This window comes from Oryx dammah, unplaced genomic scaffold (genome assembly GCF_014754425.2).
Source record: "Oryx dammah isolate SB20612 unplaced genomic scaffold, SCBI_Odam_1.1 HiC_scaffold_25, whole genome shotgun sequence".
NCBI lineage: Eukaryota > Metazoa > Chordata > Mammalia > Artiodactyla > Bovidae > Oryx > Oryx dammah.
Genome location: NW_024070209.1, coordinates 91,510,257 through 91,530,493, shown reverse-complemented (window position 1 = coordinate 91,530,493; position 20,237 = coordinate 91,510,257).

Here is a 20,237-nt window from a genome sequence, read left to right as displayed (position 1 = left end):
AGCAAACAGAGGTTTCAAAAATCGTCTTGTCTCCCCTTGTCTTCATTTACCTAAAAGTGGAGGTGAACCTGGTTATTAATGAGGGGGTGGGACAAAGAGACCATCAACCCTGTGTCCGGGGGTCCTGGCTGGTCAGAGTTGGGGTTCAGATGCCTTAGTACATGGGTCCACTTAGGCGATGTCCTCCACCCAGCCACAGGCTATTGTACCCACTGATTCACGCAGGGCTGAGGCGCTGTCTGGGAGGGACACCCGTGTTCAGACATATGTCTAGGTTCAGACACATGCTCTGCAACAGGGGAAGTCATGACAAATAGAAGCCCACAGGCTGCAAATAGGGAGTAGTCCCTTGCACCGCAACTAAAGAAAAGCCAGCACAGCAGTGAAGAGCCCGCACAGCCAAAGATAAGTCAGTAAACATTTAAAGGCCAAGGGACCTGATGTGGCACAGCAGACTCAGCCCCAAGGCCAAGGAGGGGGACACGGGGCCTTAGCATTGTGGAAAACTGCCAGGATCTTCCTGGTCCTCCTGGGAATTCAGGAGCTGTCTCTCTAAACTCCATAACATATAAGTGTCCAAGAAGCCCTGCTATGGGGTTCCAAGACAGTGTGCAGCTTTCTCCTTTACAGCCACAGGACAAACCATGGTGGCATGGTGAGGCCTGAAGTGTGGGTGGCGGTGTTACAGGCTGGATCGTGGTGGCCTTGGAGCCTTGGAGAGGATAGGGGGCTGGCCATATCAGATGATGTCTCCTGCTCAGCTAGCAGCAATGTTACCTTTGACGTTAGTCACTTTCTACTTCTGAGAGCCTTGGCCGTGGCAGTGACATGGAGTGGCAGCCAGGACTGACTCCTCAGGGACCACATCACACTCCCTGGAACTGGAGTTCCTGTGCGAGCAGGTAGGTTTCCAACTTGAGAACTGAAGGTCAGCTGTTAGTGGGACAGTTCGTATCCAGAGTTGGCAAGATCTGGGAACGTTAGATGATACCAAAATAAGGATGGAGTGGGTAGAAGGATGGTAATCGGATGGGTAGAGAACTGGAAATCTCTTAGGGAGGACGAGACTGGTAGGATTTTGTGGAGCCTGGCAAGGAGATATAATATGTGGCTCAGACGGTAAAGAGTCCGCCTGCAATGCAGGAGACCCAGGTTCAATCTCTGGGTTGGGAAGATCCCCTAGAGAAGGGTATGAATACCCACTCCAGTATTCTTGCCTGGAGAATCCCATGGACAGTGAAGCCTGGAGGGCTACAGTCCGTGGGGCTGCAAAGATTCGGACGCACCGACCCACTAACACTTTCACTTCACTTCAGGGGTGGGGGAGGACCACAACTCCCTACAGAGCTCGGATGGTGGGAGGAGCTGGAGCCGATGGAAGAAAGCCACGCAGATGCAGATTCTCCTTCAGCTCAAGGAAGAACTTTGGAGAGCGAGATCCCTTCACGTAATAGTGAGTGCCTGGCCCCGCAGGATTCTGGCAGAGGTGGGTGATTCAATGAGGAGGATGCTGAGAACCTGCAGACTCTAAGCTCTGGGTCTCATGAACGAGTCAAATAAAAGTTGAAAAATTACTTTTGGTATCAACACCAGAAAAGGGAGGAAGAACATACACATATGCCTTCCCAAGAGAGGATTTATTAATCACATACCAAGAAAAAACGGAAGACAATATAATTTATGTATCCAGTTTCTGTTGCCACAACAGAGTATCATAAAGCAGTGAATATGAAGAAATTACAACTGGAAACCACACCCTGGCTGTGCCTTAGAAACATAATATCAAAGGGGAAAGAAGACTTACAAAAGACCTCCCACATGATACTATGTATATAAAAGTTTCCAAATGAAGCAAAACCAAAGAATACTTTCTTTAGGGGTGGATACATCTGAGAAAACTATTTTTGAAAAGCAAAGGCATCAGAAACACTGCTTTAAGTAGTGGTTACAGCAGGTGGGGAGGAAGCCCCCGGCTGGAGTAGGAAAGCACACAGATGGCCTTGACGGTGTCAGCGACTTCTAGCGTCTAATGCACGTGGTTGAAGGACAGACATTTGCTTCATTGCATCACTTTATGACTTCATAGTGTAACATATATTGGGCTTTCCTGGTGATCCAGTGGTTGAGAATCTGCCTTGCAATGCAGGTGACACAGACTCCATCCCCTGGTCCAGGAAGGTCCCACACGCCTCAGGACAACTAAGCCTGTGTGCTACAATTACCGAGCCTGTGCTCTTGAGCCTGGGAGCCACAGCTACTGAGCCCATGTGCAGCAACTACTGAATCCCAAGTGTGCTAGGACCCATGCTCCACAAGAGAAGCCACTGCAGTGAGAAGCCCACACACCATCGCTAGAGGGTAGCCCCCACTCTCTGCAACTGGAGGAAGCCCCCTAGCAGCAATGAAGACCCAGCACAGTCCAAATAAATAAATACATATTTTTAAAAAACAATAATGTGACATATATCTTTGTCTGTTAATATTTGCAAAAAACAAACAAACAAAAAACCCATGGACTATATTCAGAATTATGCAAAAATGTATATACATGTATATATATATATATGTTTAAACTTTTTTTTTTTTTTAGTCCTTTCATATTTGGCAGTTTTTTTGTAGCAGCGATTGAAAAAAAACCTGTTTTAGACAGAATTCTTTCCAACTGGGCATCAGTGTTGACAGTGACATAGAAACAAAGGTGAATGTCGGACTTGTTCTAGAACTTGCGCTTCACTCAGTCCTTTCCAGCCATCCAATGTCACCTGAGTATGCGGAAACCCTTTTGCTCACTTGTGCAAATGCAGGAAATTGAGGAACCGTACCTCTGGCTGGAAGCTTGCAGCAGGCAGGCTGCAGGGCTGGCTGGGGATGCTGTGCAAGGGGAAAATGGGGACACAATTTGGAGTTTGGAAAGTGTGGTGGTGGAAAGGCAGAGTGGTGAGGAAAGGGGTGAGGGGAAGGATTGCTATAAATGAACTTCAGGAAGGTGAGACTGTGTATCTTTCTTCCTCTTAGGATGGGGGTAGAGTCCCCCCTGTGCTCTGGTTCCCCTCTGACCATTACTCTTTGTGGGGTGAGGAGTCTCCAGGGCCAAGGGGACATGCTTTCTCAGAGCTTCCATCGTCCCCTTCTTGGAACCACATCCCTGGTACCTGGCATTCTCTACCCAGAGGTCCGGGGGCCTGCCTCCTGAGGGCAGACCACGCTAGCCCACACTAGCCAGCGTGCATAGGCCTAGGACCATGATGGCTGTGCAGCGAACAGATGTGGACACGGTTTAGAGCAACTGAGGATGCTTGTGCAGGTATGCGAGGCCCCTGAGGTGGTTGATATGAAGCCGTGGCTGGGGACAGGAGGAGCGGAAAGGGCTGCGAACCTTCACTGGTATTCTCGTGCAGCTGCACAACTTTTAGGGAGTGGGGAGCTGTCCAAGGCTACCTTCATGTCTAAGATTGTCCCCATGTCTGTGAGCCAGTCCCAATAACGTGAAGACAGGATGTGGGATTGAGAGACCACTCTGGCCAATGTGCCCATGTCAGAGGTTTCAGGGGACAGGGGCAGGGATACTCCACGTGCCTGTGTTATCTCCTGACCACAACATAGGACACTTAGGCATTAACTGCTCTGCAGGTCCTGGCTGAACATGGCTCAAGGGTCCTAAGCTCTAGGCTCTCCCTGGCTCTGCCACCAACCAGCTTGGACAAATCAGCTCCCTTCTCTATACATTGAAGGTGGAAGATACCAGGAGCCTTGGTGGGTATCAGGGCAAGGAGTGTCTCAGTGAAGGAACCACCGTCCACCCGTGTTCAGCCCCCTGGAGTCACCTTTCTGTGACTCTGGTCTGCTCTGTCTCTTACCAAGATGACTGCACCCAGCAAGCTGAGCCCGTTGCCCTCTTTGTACCCCATCTTAGCTCCATCCTGAAGAAATATCTCAGCAGCAGCGATATGATGGTTGTGGTAGGCAACCTCTAAGATGAACCCCCCCCCCGAATTCCTACCTCTAATATCCATTTCCTCACAGAGTCCTCCCTCTGAGTGTGAGCTGAAACTGGGAGCTTGATTCTAATGAGCAGAATATAGAAAAAGTAAAAAGTGATGGATGTCCTGTCCAAGATTAGAGTACAAAACCCCTACAGCTTCTATCATTCTCTTGGTCTTGGAGGGAAACCGGCTGCCGTGTTGTGAGCTGCTCTGTGGAGAGGCCCACAAGACAAGGAGCTGGGGGAGGCATCCAGTCAACAGGAAGGGAAGAACCAAGACCCTCAGTCCCGTGGCCCATGAGCAATCAAATCCTGCCAGCAAACCCTTGGGGGAGCTTAGAAATTGATCTAACAGGCCATCTCCCATTAGAGATGGCAGCCCCAGATGACATCGTGAGTCCAGCCTTCAGAGAGATCTGGGCCAGAGGCAGCCAGTTAAGCTGCTCCTGGCTTTCTCACCCCAGAAACCGTGAGACAATGAATGGTTGTGTTTTTAAGCCACTAAATGCTGGGATGCTTTTAAAGCAACAACGATAACCAATCCTTCCCTTCCCAAACCTGATGGTCCCTGGTCTTCTACATGCCCTTTTTCTTTTTGCTACATCCAGTCTGGAGAACCCCAGGGACGGGGGAGCCTGGTGGGCTGCCGTCTATGGGGTCGCACAGAGTCGGACACGACTGAAGTGATTTAGCAGTAGCAGCAGTCTTAGTTGCAGTGCATGGGATATTCACTGTGTCCTGAGGGATCCTTCCTTGCACTGTGGGCTTTTCTCTGATTGTGGCACATGGGCTCCAGAGAACACAGGCTCAGTAGTTGCAGTGAGAGGGCCTAGTTGCCCTGTGGCACATGGGATCTTAGTTCCCTGACCAGGGATCTGTTTCTCCTGCCTAGAATCTCTGCAGAAATGGGGCTGTTGCTTCTCCACCACTGCATCTCTGAAAATTCAGGGCAATACCGTGATCAGTATCTACCAGCATTAACAACCAGTAATGCTAAAGAAGCTGAAGTTGAACGGTTCTATGAACACCTACAAGATCTTCTAGAACTAACACCCCAAAAAAGATGTCCTTTTCATTATAGGGGAATGGAATGCAAAAGTAAGTCGAGAGATACCTGGAGTAACAGGCAAATTTGGCTCTGGAGTACAAAACAAAGCAGGTCAAAGGCTAACAGAGTTTTGCCGAGAGAACACACTGGTCATAGCAAACACCCTCTTCCAATAACACAACAAAGGACTACACATGGACATCACCAGATGGTCAACACCGAAATCAGATTAATTATACTCTTTGCAGCCAAAGATGGAGAAGCTCTAGAGTCAGCAAAAACAAGACTGGGAGCTGACTGTGGCTCAGATGATGAACACCTTATTGTTAAATTCAGACTTAAATTGAGGAAAGTAGGGAAAACCACCAGACCATTCAGGTATGACCTAAATCAAATCCCTTATGATTATACAATGGAAGTAAGAAATAAATTCAAGGGATTAGATCTGATAGACAGAGTGCCTGAAGAACTATGGATGGAGGTTTGTGACATTGTACAGGAGGTGGTGATCAAGACCATCCCCAAGAAAAAGAAATGCAAAAGGGCAAATTGGTTGTTTGAGGAGGCCTTACAAATAGCTGAGAAAAGAAAAGAAGTGAAAGGCAAAGGAGAAAAGGAAAGATATACTCATTTGAATGCAGAGCCCCAAAGAATAGCAAGGAGAGATAAGAAAGCCTTCCTCAGCTATCAATGCAAAGAAATAGAGGGAAACAACAGAATGGGAAAGACTAGAGATCTCTTCAAGAAAATTAGAGATACCAAGGAAACATTTCAATAATGGGCACAATAAAGGACAGAAATGGTGTGGACTTAACAGAAGCAGAAAATATTAAGAAGAGATGGCAAGAATACACAGAAGAACTATACAAAAAAGATGTTCATGACCCAGATAACCATGATGGTGTGATCACTCACCTAGAGCCAGACATCCTGGAATGCAAAGTCAAGTGGACCTTAGGAAGCATCACTACGAACAAAGCTAGAGCAGGAGATGGAATTCTGGTTGAGCTATTTCAAATCCTAAAAGATGATGCTGTTAAAGTGCTGCCCTCAATATGTCAGCAAATTTGGAAAACTCAGCAGTGGTCACAGGACTGGAAAAGGTCAGTTTTCATTTCAATCCCAAAGAAAGACAATGCCAAAGAATCCTCAAACTATCACACAATTGCACTCCTTTCACATGCTAGCAAAGTAATGCTCAAAATTCTCCAAGCCAGGCTTCAACAGTATGTGAACTGTGAACTTCCAGATGTTCAAGCTGGGTTTAGAAAAGGCAGAGGAACCAGAGATCATATTGCCAACATCCATTGGATCATCAAAAAAACAAGAGAGTTCCAGAAAAACATCTATTTCTGCTTTATTGACTATGCCAAAGCCTTTGACTGTGTGGATCACAACAAACTATGGAAAATTCTTCAAGAGATGGGAATACCAGACCACCCGACCTGCCTCCTGAGAAATCTGTATGCAGGTCAAGAAGCAACAGTTAGAACCGAACATGGAACAGCAGACTGGTTCCAAACTGGGAAAGGAGTACATCAAGGCTATATATTGTCACCCTGCTTATTTAACTTATATTCAGGGTACATCTTGCAAAATGCCAGGCTGGATGAAGCACAAGCTGGAATCAAGACTGGGAGATGACAGGCAGATGACACCATCCTTATGTCAGAAGTGAAGAGGAACTAAAGAACCTCTTGATGAAGGTGAAAGAGAAGAGTGAAAAAGTTGTCTTAAAACTCAGCATTCAGAAAACTAAGATCATGGCATCTGGTCCCATCACTCCATGGCAAATAGATGGGGAAACAATGGAAACAGTGACAGACTTTCTGTTTTGAGGCTCCAAAATCACTGCAAATGATGACTGCAGCCATGAAATTAAAAGACACTTGCTCCTGGAAGAAAAGCTATGACCAACCTAGACAGTATATTAAAAAGCAGAGACAGAGTGCTTTGCCAACAAAGGTTCATCTAGTCAAAGCTATGGCTTTTCCAGTAGTCATGTATGGATGGGAGAGTTGGACTATAAAGAAAGCTATGGCTTTTCCAGTAGTCATGTATGGATGGGAGAGTTGGACTATAAAGAAAGCTGAGTGCCAAAGAATTGATGCTTTTGAACTGTGGTGTTGGAGAAGACTCTTGAGAGTCCCTTGGACTGCAAGGAGATCCAACCAGTCCATCCTAAAGGAAATCAGTCCTGAATATTCATTGGAAGGACTGATGCTGAAGCTGAAGCTACAATAATTTGGCCACCTGATGCATAGAACTGAGACTCATTGGAAAAGACCCTGATGCTGGGAAAGATGGAAGGCAGGAGGAGAAGGGGACGACAGGGGATGAGATGGTTGGATGGTATCACCAACTCAATGGACATGAGTTTGTGTAAGCTCCGGGAGTTGACAATGGACAGGGAAGCCTGGTGTGCTGCAGTTCATGGGGTCACAAAGAGTTGGACAGGACTGAGTGACTGAACTGAACCGGTGGGGACATGGCCCTTATAGGATACAAGTACTCCTGGGACAGATATATGTCCATTCAGGGACCCTGTAGCAGTGTCTCTTCAAAACCAGAGGCCTCTTTCCCCAGTCCTGCCCATGCCTGGGCTGGAGACATAGATTGCCATTGCCTAGCTGGGCTGGACACTGCACAAGCTTTGTGGGTTCATTTTTTTTTTTTTTTGGATTTTTTTTGAATGGGATCATTTTCTAAACTCAATTGAATTTTTTTTTAAGGTTTAGCTATTTTTATTAAAGAATTACGAGGCACTTGAGGGAACTAGCAGTTACTTTGAATCATCCACTAGTCAGAATAAACTTGTATCAGAATAATGAGATGTTAGTCTACTACATAAATCTCAGAAGCTCTTTGTAGCTTCTTTCCCAACAAAACTCTTTATTGAACTTGTTACAAATTTGCTCCTGTTTTACGTTTTGGTTTTTTGGCCACAAGGCATGTGGGGTCTTAGCTCTCTGACCAGGATTTGAATCCACACTCCCTGTAATTGGAAGGTTAACTGCTGGACCTCCAGGGAAACCTCTGGAGGCTTGTTTGTTACAACCACCAAACACATAGTGACTTCAAACACAGACACATCTATTATCCTATGGTTCTGATGTCCGCAGTCTGACACGGGTCTCACTGGATTAAGTTCATGGCATCGGCAAGGCTGTACGGCTCTCCTGAAGCTCTCGGGGACAATCTGTCTCCTTGACTTTCCAGCTCCAGAGGCTGTCAGTGTCCCTTGACTTATGGCTTCTTCTACCCTCAGAGCAGAGATGAGGGTTTGAATCCTTGCGTCGCATTACCCCAACCTCTCCCTCATTCCTAGACCTCTTCTGCCTCCATCTCCCACTTTTAAATATTCTTGTCTTGGACTCACCCAGAAGATCTAGAATTTTTACACCTGGTTTTTAAGATCAGCTGATTAGCAACTTTAATTCCATCCACTGCCTGCACTCCCCTTGCCCCAAAATGTAACACACTCACAGTTTCTGGGATTCCGACCTGGATGTCCTCAGGCGCTGGTATCACTGCTTGCTATTCTTAGTAATTGGGCTTCCCTGGTGGCTCAGAGGTTAAAGCGTCTGCCTGCGGGTTTGATCCCTGGGTTGGGAAGATTCCCTGGAGAAGGAAATGGCAACCCACTCCAGTACTCTTGCCTGGAGAATCCCATGGATGGAGGAACCTGGTGGGCTACAGTCCATGGGGTCACGAAGAGTCGGACATGACTGAGGGACTTCACTTATTCTTAGTAATTAATTAATGAGGCTGCATCGGGTCTTAGCTGTGGCACACAGGATCTTTGTTATGGCACGCAGGGCCTTGCGTTTCAGTGCACAGGCTCAGCTGCTCCGAGGTATGTGGGACGTTTGTTCCCCAGACCAGGGATCGAACCCACGTCCCCTGCAGTGCAAGGCGGATTCTTAACCACTGGGCCCACCAGGGAGGTCCCCAGGAGGCCAGTATCCTGCTTCCACACCTTGTTGTACTGCAGACTCCAGAGCCCTTGCAGCAGACAGGGGTGGAGTCAGAGGCTCTGGAGTCTGTGTTTTACCCCGGGGCAGTGAGAAGGCAGGAGGTGGGGGCTGGGGGAAAGCAGAGCAGGTGGGGCTGATGGGGAGCGGGGTGGTTTCCTGGTTCCTTTCACCTCCAAAGAGCCTCCTTCCCCTGCGGCCTCAACAGCTGTGTCCTCCTCCCACCAGCTTCAGGCCCGGGTGGACCGCAAGGTGGGTGAATTAAAACCCAGGCCTTGGGTGTGTCTCTGTTAAGAGGAGAACTCCAGACTTCCCACGTGGGTTCTTCTGACTCCCCAAAACTTGCTTGTCTGTTTTAAGGTCCCTGTGTCACGCTGGTCACCTTCAGGCTGTTGAAGAGACCCTGGTCTTTGATGCAACTTGTGGCAAAAGCCATTCCTATGTGTGTCTCTCTGCGATCCTGAAATGCCTGCATTCTGAGTCACATACAGGTGTCGAGGAGAGCCTGCAGGGGGCTTGTTGGAGCCTGCAGATGAATTCCAGTGGGAGCAGGGATGTCGCAACCAGATGGAAAGGAGGCATTTTGTCAAGAGAAGAACTGGAGGAGACGACTGATGATCTGAATGGGAAGTTATTGTTCAGTCACTAAGCTTTGTGCGACTCTTTGTGACCCTGTCGACTAAAAAGATGCAAGTTAAGTTTTAATTGGGGCAAAATGAGACCTGCAGCCTGGGAGATCGCTCTGAGAGATTGGTCCAAAGAGGCAGTGGGGTAAAATCAATATATAAGATTTTGGTGACGGAGGTGGGTTCAGGGTTGGGAACTCATGTACACCTGTGGTGGATTCATGCCAATGTATGGCAAAACCAATACAGTATTGTAAAGTAAAAATAAAATACATAAAGAATCTTGAAAAAAAGATTTTGGTGAAGAGGCAGTTCAATACCATTAAGCACTCCTTTTACAAAAGGTTTTCTGCTAGTTAGGAAAATGTGATGTCACCATGAAGGGATTTAGTGCCTCTTAGATATGAGGAGATTTAAGGATTGAAATAATAAAATCTGTTCCTAAAAAATCCAACTATCTAAAGACCTGTCCCACCAGATTCCCTGGAACACAGAGCATCTTGCTCCACTTCCTCAGGGGCTGTTGAAGGTCAACAGCTACAGTATCAGGGGATTCAGTCTCCTGAAAGGCAGATGGCAAAGGCCCTTGTTGTTCAGTCACTGGCAAAGCTCTCAGCAAGTGCCAGTTTGTAGTTGACAAGTGCTTTTCTGGATATGACTTCCCTGGTGGCTCAGAGAATAAAGCATCTGCCTGCAATGCAGGAGACCTGGGTTCCATCCCTGGGTTGGGAAGATCCCCTGGAGAAGGAAATGGCAACCCACTCCAGTGTTCTTGCCTGGAGAATCCCATGGACAGAGGAGCCTGGCAGGCTGCAGTCCATGGGGTCACAAAGAGTCAGACACGACTGAGTGACTTCACTTTTACTTTCACTTTCTGGATATGAGGAGATGCAAGTATTGGGATCATGAAATCAATTCCTGAAAATATCCAACTTTCTAAAGACCTGTTCCACCAGTTTCCCTGGAGCGCAGAAACAGGCAGATGGCAAATGCCCTTGAAGTTGTTCAGTCGCCAGCAAATGCTCTTGACAAGTGCCAGTTTGTAGCTGACAACCTCATGGACTGCAGCACACCAGGCTCCCCTGTCCTCCACTATCTCCTGGAGATTGCTTAAATCTATATTCTTCAAGTCAGTGATGCTATCTAACTATCTCATCCTCCACTGCCTTCTTTTCCTTTTGCCTTCAATCTTTCCCATCATCAGGGTCTTTTCCAATGAGCCAGCTTTTTGCATCAGACAGCCAAAGTATTGGAGCTTCTGCTTCGTGATTCCCTTCATAAATCACAGCCTTGTCTTGGTGAAGGGGCTTGTGTAACTCAATGAAGCTATGTGCCATGCTGTGCAGGACCACCCAAGATGAATGGGTCATAGTGAAGAGTTCTGACAAAACTGGTCCACTGGAGAAGGAAATGGCAACCCGCTCCAGTATTCTTGCCTGAAGAACCCTATGAATGAGGAGTGAAAGAAAGTTGCTTGCTTAGTCATGTCTGACTCTTTGTGACCCCATGAACTATAGCCTGTTAGGCTCCTCTGCCCATGGAATTCTCCAGGCAAGAATACTGGAGTGGGTAGAAGTTCCTTCTATAGGGGATCTTCCTCACCTAGGGATTGAATCCATGTCTCCTGCATTACAGGCAGACTCTTACCATCTGAACCATCAGGGAAGGCTCTGCCCAACCCCACTAGACCTCCTCTGCTCTAGAGGCCACACCCCATCCCCATCTTCTGATCTATTTCATTGGCTCCCTTTCAGGCCACATGTGTGCTGTTCTTGTCAACTCAGCCTTTGATTATGCTGTTCCCTCCTTTAACACTCTTCCCTCTCTCTTCCCTCTGTTACTTTCTACTCATCCTTCAGAAGCCAGCTTGTTGCAGAGGAGTCAATTCTGACTCCATGCTAGAACTGTTTCTTTGATTAACTTTTCGTTGCTTTTGTTATTACAGTCATACATAGCTGACTCAGAGCACCCTATTGCTCTGCCTGGCTGTTAAACTAAAGTGCCTTTGTCCAGCTCACAGAGAGATAATCTGACCCTGCTCACCTGTGAATGGCTACAAAAAATGGAGAGATGAACACACCCCTTTCCAAAGGCTGGCCCTTCCCAGAGATGTTTTGCAAGATGAAAAACCCTTTTTACTTTACTTCTTCACTGAGTTTCCCTCTCCATTCTGCCTTTTGACTTTAGAGAAGTAATGAGAAACTTCTCTCTCTGGCTCTATAAGAGAACCTGAAATCCAGACCCAGATGAGATGGTTACTTTGACAAATTAGTCTTCCATCCTCTTGGTCAACTGGCTTTCCAAATAAAGTCATACTCCTTGCCTCAACACTTCTTCTCGGATTATTTGGCCTGTCATGCAGTGAGCAGAGCAAGCTTGGACTCAATAACAAGCTGGGTCATCACACCTTCAGGAATGTGTTCTCTGTCCTCCTGACACACATCCGGATTTCCCCACCAGAAGCCCTCAAGGGCACCCTGGACCCTTCTCACATCCTGCACCTCTGTCCCAGCATCTTTTAGACTTTTTTTTTCTGCAGTTGTTTCTCCTTGGTTTTCTCTCCCACCAGTTCATAAGCTCCATGAGGGCAGGAAGTGAGCTGGCTTTCACTCAGTCACTGCATCCTTGGTTCTTCATGTAGTACCTGGCGCACAGTAGGTGCTTAAAGAGTATTTGCTGAATGAAGGAAAGGGGATCAAGGCTTGTGCCCTCTAAAAATAGAAGATGCTTCTCTAGAGAGAGTGAGGCCTCCATCATTAGGAGCATTCAAGTACAACTGGATGTTTGTCTGGAGGGTACATATGTGTAGAGAGGAGTCAAGCAAGAGATGCTTGTACCAGATGAGCTTTCAGATCACCTTTGATCCCAAGAAGCTTGAGACCTGAGGAACCCATGATGAAGTGGCTGGCTGGCTATTGTCTGAGAGACCCACACTGACATCTGGCTCAAATCTAATTCACTTTTTAATCTCCCTTTATAGTTGCAATATTTAAGTCTAAGCATTTATTTTATGATTGGTGTAGTGCTGTGCTCAGTCAAGACTCTTTTCGACCTTGTGGACTGTAGCCCAGCAAGCTCTGTCCATGCAGTTTTTCCAGGTGAGAATACTGGAATGGGTTGCCATTTCCTTCTCCAGGGCAGTCTTCCCGATCCAGGGACTGAACCCACATCTTTGGCATCTCCTACAGTGGCAGGTGGATTCTTTACCACCGTGCCACCTGGGAAGCCCTCCTAATTCACTTTTTAAACTATGAATGTTTATCTCATTTTCCTCTCCACTATTCATTTTCTCATCTTAAGAACGGGATGATAATAATTACACCCCAACCCACGGGATTACTGTGTGTATAAAAATGCTGCCCTGCTGTTCTCAGCTGGGTTTCCTGGAAGCAGAGCCTGGGAGGGGCTTCTTGAAAACTTGATTTATTAGAGGCATGTTCTCAGGAGAAGCATGGGTGGAAGGGTGGGGTTGTGTTGAGGAACATACGTGGGGCAGAGAAAGTAACGAGAGGATGTGGTCTTGGCTGCTAATTTAACCTGTCCCCTCAGACTGGTTCCAAATAGGAAAAGGAGTACGTCAAGGCTGTATATTGTCACCCTGCTTATTTAACTTCTATGCAGAGTACATCATGGACTGGAAGAAATACAAGCTGGAATCAAGATTGCCGGGAGAAATATCAATAACCTCAGATATGCAGATGACACCACCCTTAAGGCAGAAAGTGAAGAAGAACTAAAAAGCATCTTGATGAAAGTGAAAGAGGAGAGTGAAAAAGTTGGCTTAAAGTTCAACATTCAGAAAACGAAGATCATGGCATCCGGTCCCATCACTTCATGGGAAATAGATGGGGAAACAGTGGAAACAGTGTCAGACTTTTCTTTTGTTGTTGTTTTTGGACTCCAAAAATCACTGCAGATGGTGACTGCAGCCATGAAATTAAAAGCCACTTACTCCTTGGAGGAAAAGTTATGACCAACCTAGATAGCACATTCAAAAGCAGAGACATTATTTTGCCGACTAAGGTCCGTCTAGTCAAGGCTATGGTTTTTCCAGTAGTCATGTATGGATGTGAGAGTTGGACTGTGAAGAAGGCTGAGCGCTGAAGAATTGATGCTTTTGAAGTGTGGTGTTGGAGAAGACTCTTGAGAGTCCCCTGGACTGCAAGGAGATCCAACCAGTCCATTCTGAAGGAGATCAGCCCTGGGATTTCTTTGGAAGGAATGATGCTGAAGCTGAAACTCCAGTACTTTGGCCACCTCATGCAAACAGTTGCCTCATTGGAAAAGACTCTGATGCTGGGAGGGATTGGGGGCAGGAGGAAAAGGGGACGACAGAGGATGAGATGGCTGGATGGCATCACTGACTCGATGGACGTGAGTCTGAGTGAACTCCGGGAGTTGGTGATGGACAGGGAGGCCTGGCATGCTGCAATTCATGGGGTCGCAAAGAGTCGGACATGACTGAGCGACGGAAATGAACTGAACTGAACTGAACTGAACTTGGGGATCTCTGAAGCATGAACTGTATCATCTTCCAACAAGAGGGCTGACTTTCTGTAACCCAGACCAGTCAGGAGTCATTGGTTGCTGGGTGCTCTGAGAGGGACCTGACCTCCCAAGCAAACAACTTCCATTTGGCCGAGGATAAGAAGAAGGCAGCTAGACTTTAGAAGCCAATCCTGGGATTTTCCCAGTGGTCAGTAATTAAGACTCTGTGTTGTCAATGCAGGGGGTCTGGGTTGGATCTCTGGTTAGGGAAATAAGATCCCACATGCCGTTTGGTGTGGCCAAAATATACAGTTTTTTAAACAAAAGGGAAAAGAATAATGGATGACATATACTTAAATATGATTTTAAAAATAAATTTTTAAAAATGCCTAAGGCACCAGTGGGTGTGAAGGGGACCTGGGTGGACTCCGGAAACCTCCACTGTACATGTTCATGGTCACTGGAACGGGAAGGGCTTGACCTTGGTATCCTATCATGTTGTCAAGGAAGTGGAACCTTCCAAAGTTTCAGCAACTTGTCCAAAGCCTAGTTATTCCAAGCGTAGGAGTAGACCTTGAATCTAGGGTGTCTGCCTCCAAATCTCTTGTCCTTTAAACAATCCTGCTCCCAAGGCCGAGGCTCCCCTGGCTGGGGGAGGGTCTGGCCAGTGAGGGATCTGGAAGCCCCCAGAACCCGGAAAGAAAGGAGCTCCCACTCCAAATACTCAGCATCAAGGTGTCAACCAGTCTTAGTAGGGCTCTTGCAAACTCACTCCTTCTGGTTCCCACAAAGGAAGTCAACATGGTCTGGTGAGTGAGAGCTGCTAATAAAAGCCTACCTGAGCCCCCACTGAAGTGCAAAGGGGACTGACTGACTGTGTGAACCACAGGCATTTCCTGACTGCAGGGAGAGAAATGAAGCCCGGGACTACCAGGCTTCCTGCATACACGGACACCTAGGTGCACACCCACCCACAGCACACAAGCATGCACACACCACACACAGCTGAACACCAAGACGCCTTTTCAGGCTCCTCGCTTGTAGGCAGGCTCATGGCCACCCACAAGCACCCACTTCCTCACACTCAGCCCTGCAGCCGCACGCACTGAAACACACACTCACACACTTACATGTGCAGACACAAAGTTACAACACACATCCAGATACCAATATGCCTCCCCGCCTCACCTCCATCACAGGTGCACGTTCAGAAGAACAGGAATGTACACGCAGCCACACACGCGTGTGACCATCAGGGTCACTCAAGGGGTCACACACACTCTAGAGCACATTCTTTCAGTGATCAGATATCCAGTGTGCAGTGGATGTCAGCGTGAATCATCCACCTGCCAGTATGCGAGCTGCCAGAGATGCAGGTTCAATCCCTGGGCAGGGAAGATCCCTTGGAGGAGGAAATGGCAACCCACTCCAGCATTCTTGCCTGGGAAATCCCATGAACAGAGGAGCCCGGCAGGCTATAGTGATGGAGTAGCAAAGAGTCAGACATGGCTAAACTACTGAGTGCCCACCCACATGGCTAAACTACTGAGTGCACTCCCCAGGTCACACAGCTAGAGTCTCCTTCAGGGAGAGTTCCAATGCTGACGCTCAACCAAGCCAGGACTCTCTGAAATGGAGAGTCTCATTACAGAGAGAAAAAAGTCACAGTTACAGTCAACCGCAGGCTGTCTTTGAGTATTGACAGCCTCTAGAAATGATCCGTGGTCAGTTTTGTTCAGGACCCTAGCACGTGCTGTGTACAGTGTGGGGAGAGACCCGCTGCCATAGTAAGTATTAAAAATGAGGGGCTTCCCAGGCAGTCCAGGGTTAAGACTCCATGCTTCCACTGCAGGGGCCCGGGTTTGATTTCTGGCTGGGGAACTAGATCCCACATGTCATGTGGCATGGCCAAAAAAACAGAAAATGGAGGTCATCTCCTCCTCACCCCACCTTCTGCTTTCTGTACAAAAAGAGACACAGGACTGGACACTTGGGTAGCTTGGTTTTGCCTATGGCAATGATTTGAGATGACCCAAGATGCCCATCCCCCTGCCCCTGTTTCTTCCCAGTTGCTTTCAATTTCTGACATTCCACCATCTGAGGTTCATTCTTGTGTCCTGATAACCATCGCAGCTGTCGTACAGGGACCGGTGCCTCACATATCTCATCTCATTGGCTCCTGGGAGGAGGCTTCCTCCTTACTCAGATATGGAGACTGATCCTGGGAAGGGCTGCCTCCTCCTGATCAAAGATCCCGGCTAGTAATGGTCAAGCCAAGATGGCCACCAGGTTTTTTTTTTTTTTTTTTTTTTAGAATTCAGGACCTTCTCTCTTTACTGGGGCAGCCACTGGTAACTTGGAGTCCTCCCGGCTGTGACTTCTGCCTCTAAAAATAGTGTGGAGTGGACTTTTCCATGTGGGTGCCTCCCGGCCTGTGAGCCTGGGGGCATGAAGGTGAAGCGCTGGAGAAACTATGAAGCTACCTGATGAGGCAACCAGAGCCAGGCACGGAGCAGGGCAGGCGCCTCCTGACGGCGCTGCAAAGCAGAGAAACAGACCAGGCTCCCAGCACCTGGCTTGACAGTCCACAGGTCAGAAGCCAGGACCGATGGAGACACATCTGAATCAACTTTCTTATCTAAAGAAGGGTTTTTAATTAAAAAAAAAATCTAAAAACTACATACACTGATGCTTTTGAATTGTGGTGTTGGAGAAGACTCTTGAGAGTCCCTTGGACTGCAAGGAGATCCAACCAGTCCATCTTAAAGGAGATCAATCCTAAATATTCATTGGAAGGACTGATGCTAAAGCAGAAGCTCCAATCCTTTGGCCCTCTGATGCGAAGAACTGACTCATTGGAAAAGGTCCTGATTCTGGGAAAGATTGAAGGCGAGAGGAGAAGGGGACGACAGAGGATGAGATGGTTGGATGGCATCACCGACTCAATGGACAAGAGTTTGAGCAAACTCTGGGAGATAGTGAAGGACAGGGAAGCCTGGCATGCCGTAGCCCATGGGATCGCAGAGTCAGACACGACTGAGCAAGTGAGGAAGTATGTGCTTACAATAAGCACTGGGTCAGGGAACATCTGAGGCAGAGGGAACATCTGAGGCAGAGGGAACAGCAGGTACAAATGCCCAGGTGTGGATTATACGCGACCTGTTTGAGGGACAGCACAGAGGAGACGGTGGCTGGACCCTTAGGGGGCCCGGGAAGAGTGGTGAGAGACCAGGCAGCCAGGTTGTGCCTGAGCTGAGATCTGCAGCGTGAGGAGGGGAGCAGAGGGAATTAGCATGACTTAGTGGGGGGGACCTCATGCCCACTGGGTTTAGTGACTCAAAAATTCAAAGAATAACTTTATATAATTGACCATAGGAGCTCACATTTATTCAGTGCCTTACTATATTTAGAACTTCTTTTATGTGAACATATGTCACTTTTTATTCTAACATGCCCTGGGAGGCAGAGATAAGTATCTCCATTTTATAGATAACTATCTATAGAAGAATAGATAAGTATAGGACAGAAAATTTAAGTGATTCTTTTTTCCCCACAAGGTCACCTGGCTTGTGGAATTTCAGGAACAAAAACTGAACCAGAGCTGATCCCAGGTTGGTTCTATTACACATTTTTTTTTTCTAATGCCTAGAACATAATGTTCATTCAAACTCTTAAGAAGACCCAGGACATTAGCATTTTTAAGTTGCATTTTTATTTTATTTATGTGCTTAATTTGAAAAATAGAGAAGATATTCTCAGGGAATAACAATCCTGAAATATACAAGGGTTTAAGTGGATTATTTCTTTGAGCTTTTTTGAAAGTTGAGAGGAACACACTTTTAACACGGTGGAATGTAGCTTTATTAGTTTTGGTTGAGAAAATAAAATTTTATTTCAACTGGTAGAATTCTTTGGCCCTGGAAGCACTGACAGTTTTCAAAAATGAACCCAAGAGCCTTAAAATACTTGGCCTTCTCCCTGTTTCTGCCTTTTGAAATTAGATATATGTAAATGCCAGAGGTGGAATTTAACATCATTAGAAAACAAATGACTTCCAAGTACCAAACCAAGTAAAAAGGATATATCCTTGCCTGGAGATGATGATTTTAATAGCATTTCCCTGGTTCAATAAAGGATGGAGAAGCTGATGGGCCTTTAAGGAGCCAAGTCAGCCTCTGGTCTCCTGGGCTTGTCAGTTCCTCCCATCTTATTTATTGTCCAACTGGAAGGAAAGCAATTATCTGATTCCAGTCTCAGAAAGCCTTTTCTTCCTTCCTTCTCTCCCTTCCTCTCCCCATTTCCTTGCCTCAGTAGGGGAGGAAAGCACTGTTCCTTTACCCTCTTCCTTCCTGTTAATGCAGCCTGCAAATTAAACTGACAAAGACAGAGTAACTGGAGAAAAAGGCATGTGTTCCTTTACTGATGCTAATATTTTTATATATGAGGGGGCTTCACAGGAAAAATAAAAGTGAAAACCCAAAGAAGGGATTAGACCTGAGGTCTTATCCATCATTTTAACAAAGGATAATAAATGGTGGAGAAGTGACTAGACAAAGTAAAGGAGTTGGGGCTACTAGGGGTGGTAACTTGTGGAAAGGTATATATCTGAAGGAAGCTAATGGAAGATAAGTGTTATTTGAGTCAGGTTGTTTTGTTTATGCAGACTCACCTGATCGCTGGTGATAAAGGTTGCTCTCCTTCTCCTGGTATGAGTGGGGGTTGGAGGTGGGGGAGGTGGACCTTCACAAGGAGAATTTATGTCACCATTATGAAGGGAAATTTATGCCCTGCTTTTAGGCAGAAAGGTAAGGGGGGAAAGTGGTAGCAGAGAGTTTTTCCTGTGTCTGCTCCTTCCCAATTACCTTCAGATCCAAATAGTCTTTATGCCAAAGTGACGTATTTTTGGGGTGGTGTATTTTTTTAAATTGTTTTGTTTGATAAGAAGAGAACTCTGTTCACATAAATGCTCCACCATTTTATTTTATTTTATTGGCCATGCCACGTGGCATATGGGATCTTAGCTTCCTGACCAGGAATCAAACTCCTGCCCCCTGCACTGGGAGCACAGAAACTTAACCACTGGACGCTGGGGGTGGGGAGGCTGGAGTGGGGGGTGGGGTAGGGTGGCAAGTTCTGTTTCCCTTAATTCCTCCTTCCCTCCCTCCCTTCCTTCTTTCTTTCCTGCCCTCCTTCCTTTTTGACTCCTCTCTCCTTCCTTCCCGTGTGTCTTTACTTTTCAGTGACAGTGATAGCAGGGGTGGGACTAATCCCTCCAAGGCAAACTCCGTCCTGCCTGCCTCGGTCCCCAGAGATGGTCACTCCAGAGGCTCCCTTCTGTGGACAGGATAAAAGGCAAATTCTTGGTCTCGGCGCCATCCAAGCCTCTCTGCCATGGCCCCTTAGCCTTGGGCCGGTGGCCCTGTGGCTCCCAGGGAGGACCTTGCCTGTCCTATCCTCTGTCCTTTGCGCGAGCTCCTCTTCTTCCTGTTCTCATCCTCCCAGCTGCCCTCCTGCACCCACACTTCCTCCAGGACTCAGTACTCAGCCTCACCTGCTTCTCCTAACTTGACTGTTTCTGGAAGGTGCTGTTGAACACTTTCCCCTTTTGGCCCTGAGAGTTGCCCCTCCTTTCTGGGGCCTGAGGAGTGCGTGAGAGAAGAAAGAATGAAACCCAGCTCTGAAAAGTTCTAGTAGGTAATTCTGAGGAAGTCACTCCCCCGTAGTCCGAAACTGATTTCCTCATCTGTAAATTGAAGGGCACAGCTGGCCATCTCCTGGGGCTCCAGGGCCCTGTGTGTCTCTGGTTCTGGGGAAGTTTCCCATTTCCTTGAGCTGGGATTTCTGTGGGTCTGGCTCATCAAACTCTGCAGACCCTGGTCTTCCCCCTGCCCTCTCCGGCTCACTCCCAGCATGCCCCTGCTGATAAGCTCTTCCCCACAAAAGCCTTGAACAGACAATTTCCCAGCCACTGAAATGGACTGATGGGGCTTGTAGCTACACAGAAAGTTTTGTTCCTACAGTTATGATAAGTGCTACGAAGGGGACACCTGTGAACTCTGACCCAGTGACATTTCACTCAGGCCCTTAGCCAGGTGTAAAAATAGAAGAAGAAGATGTGT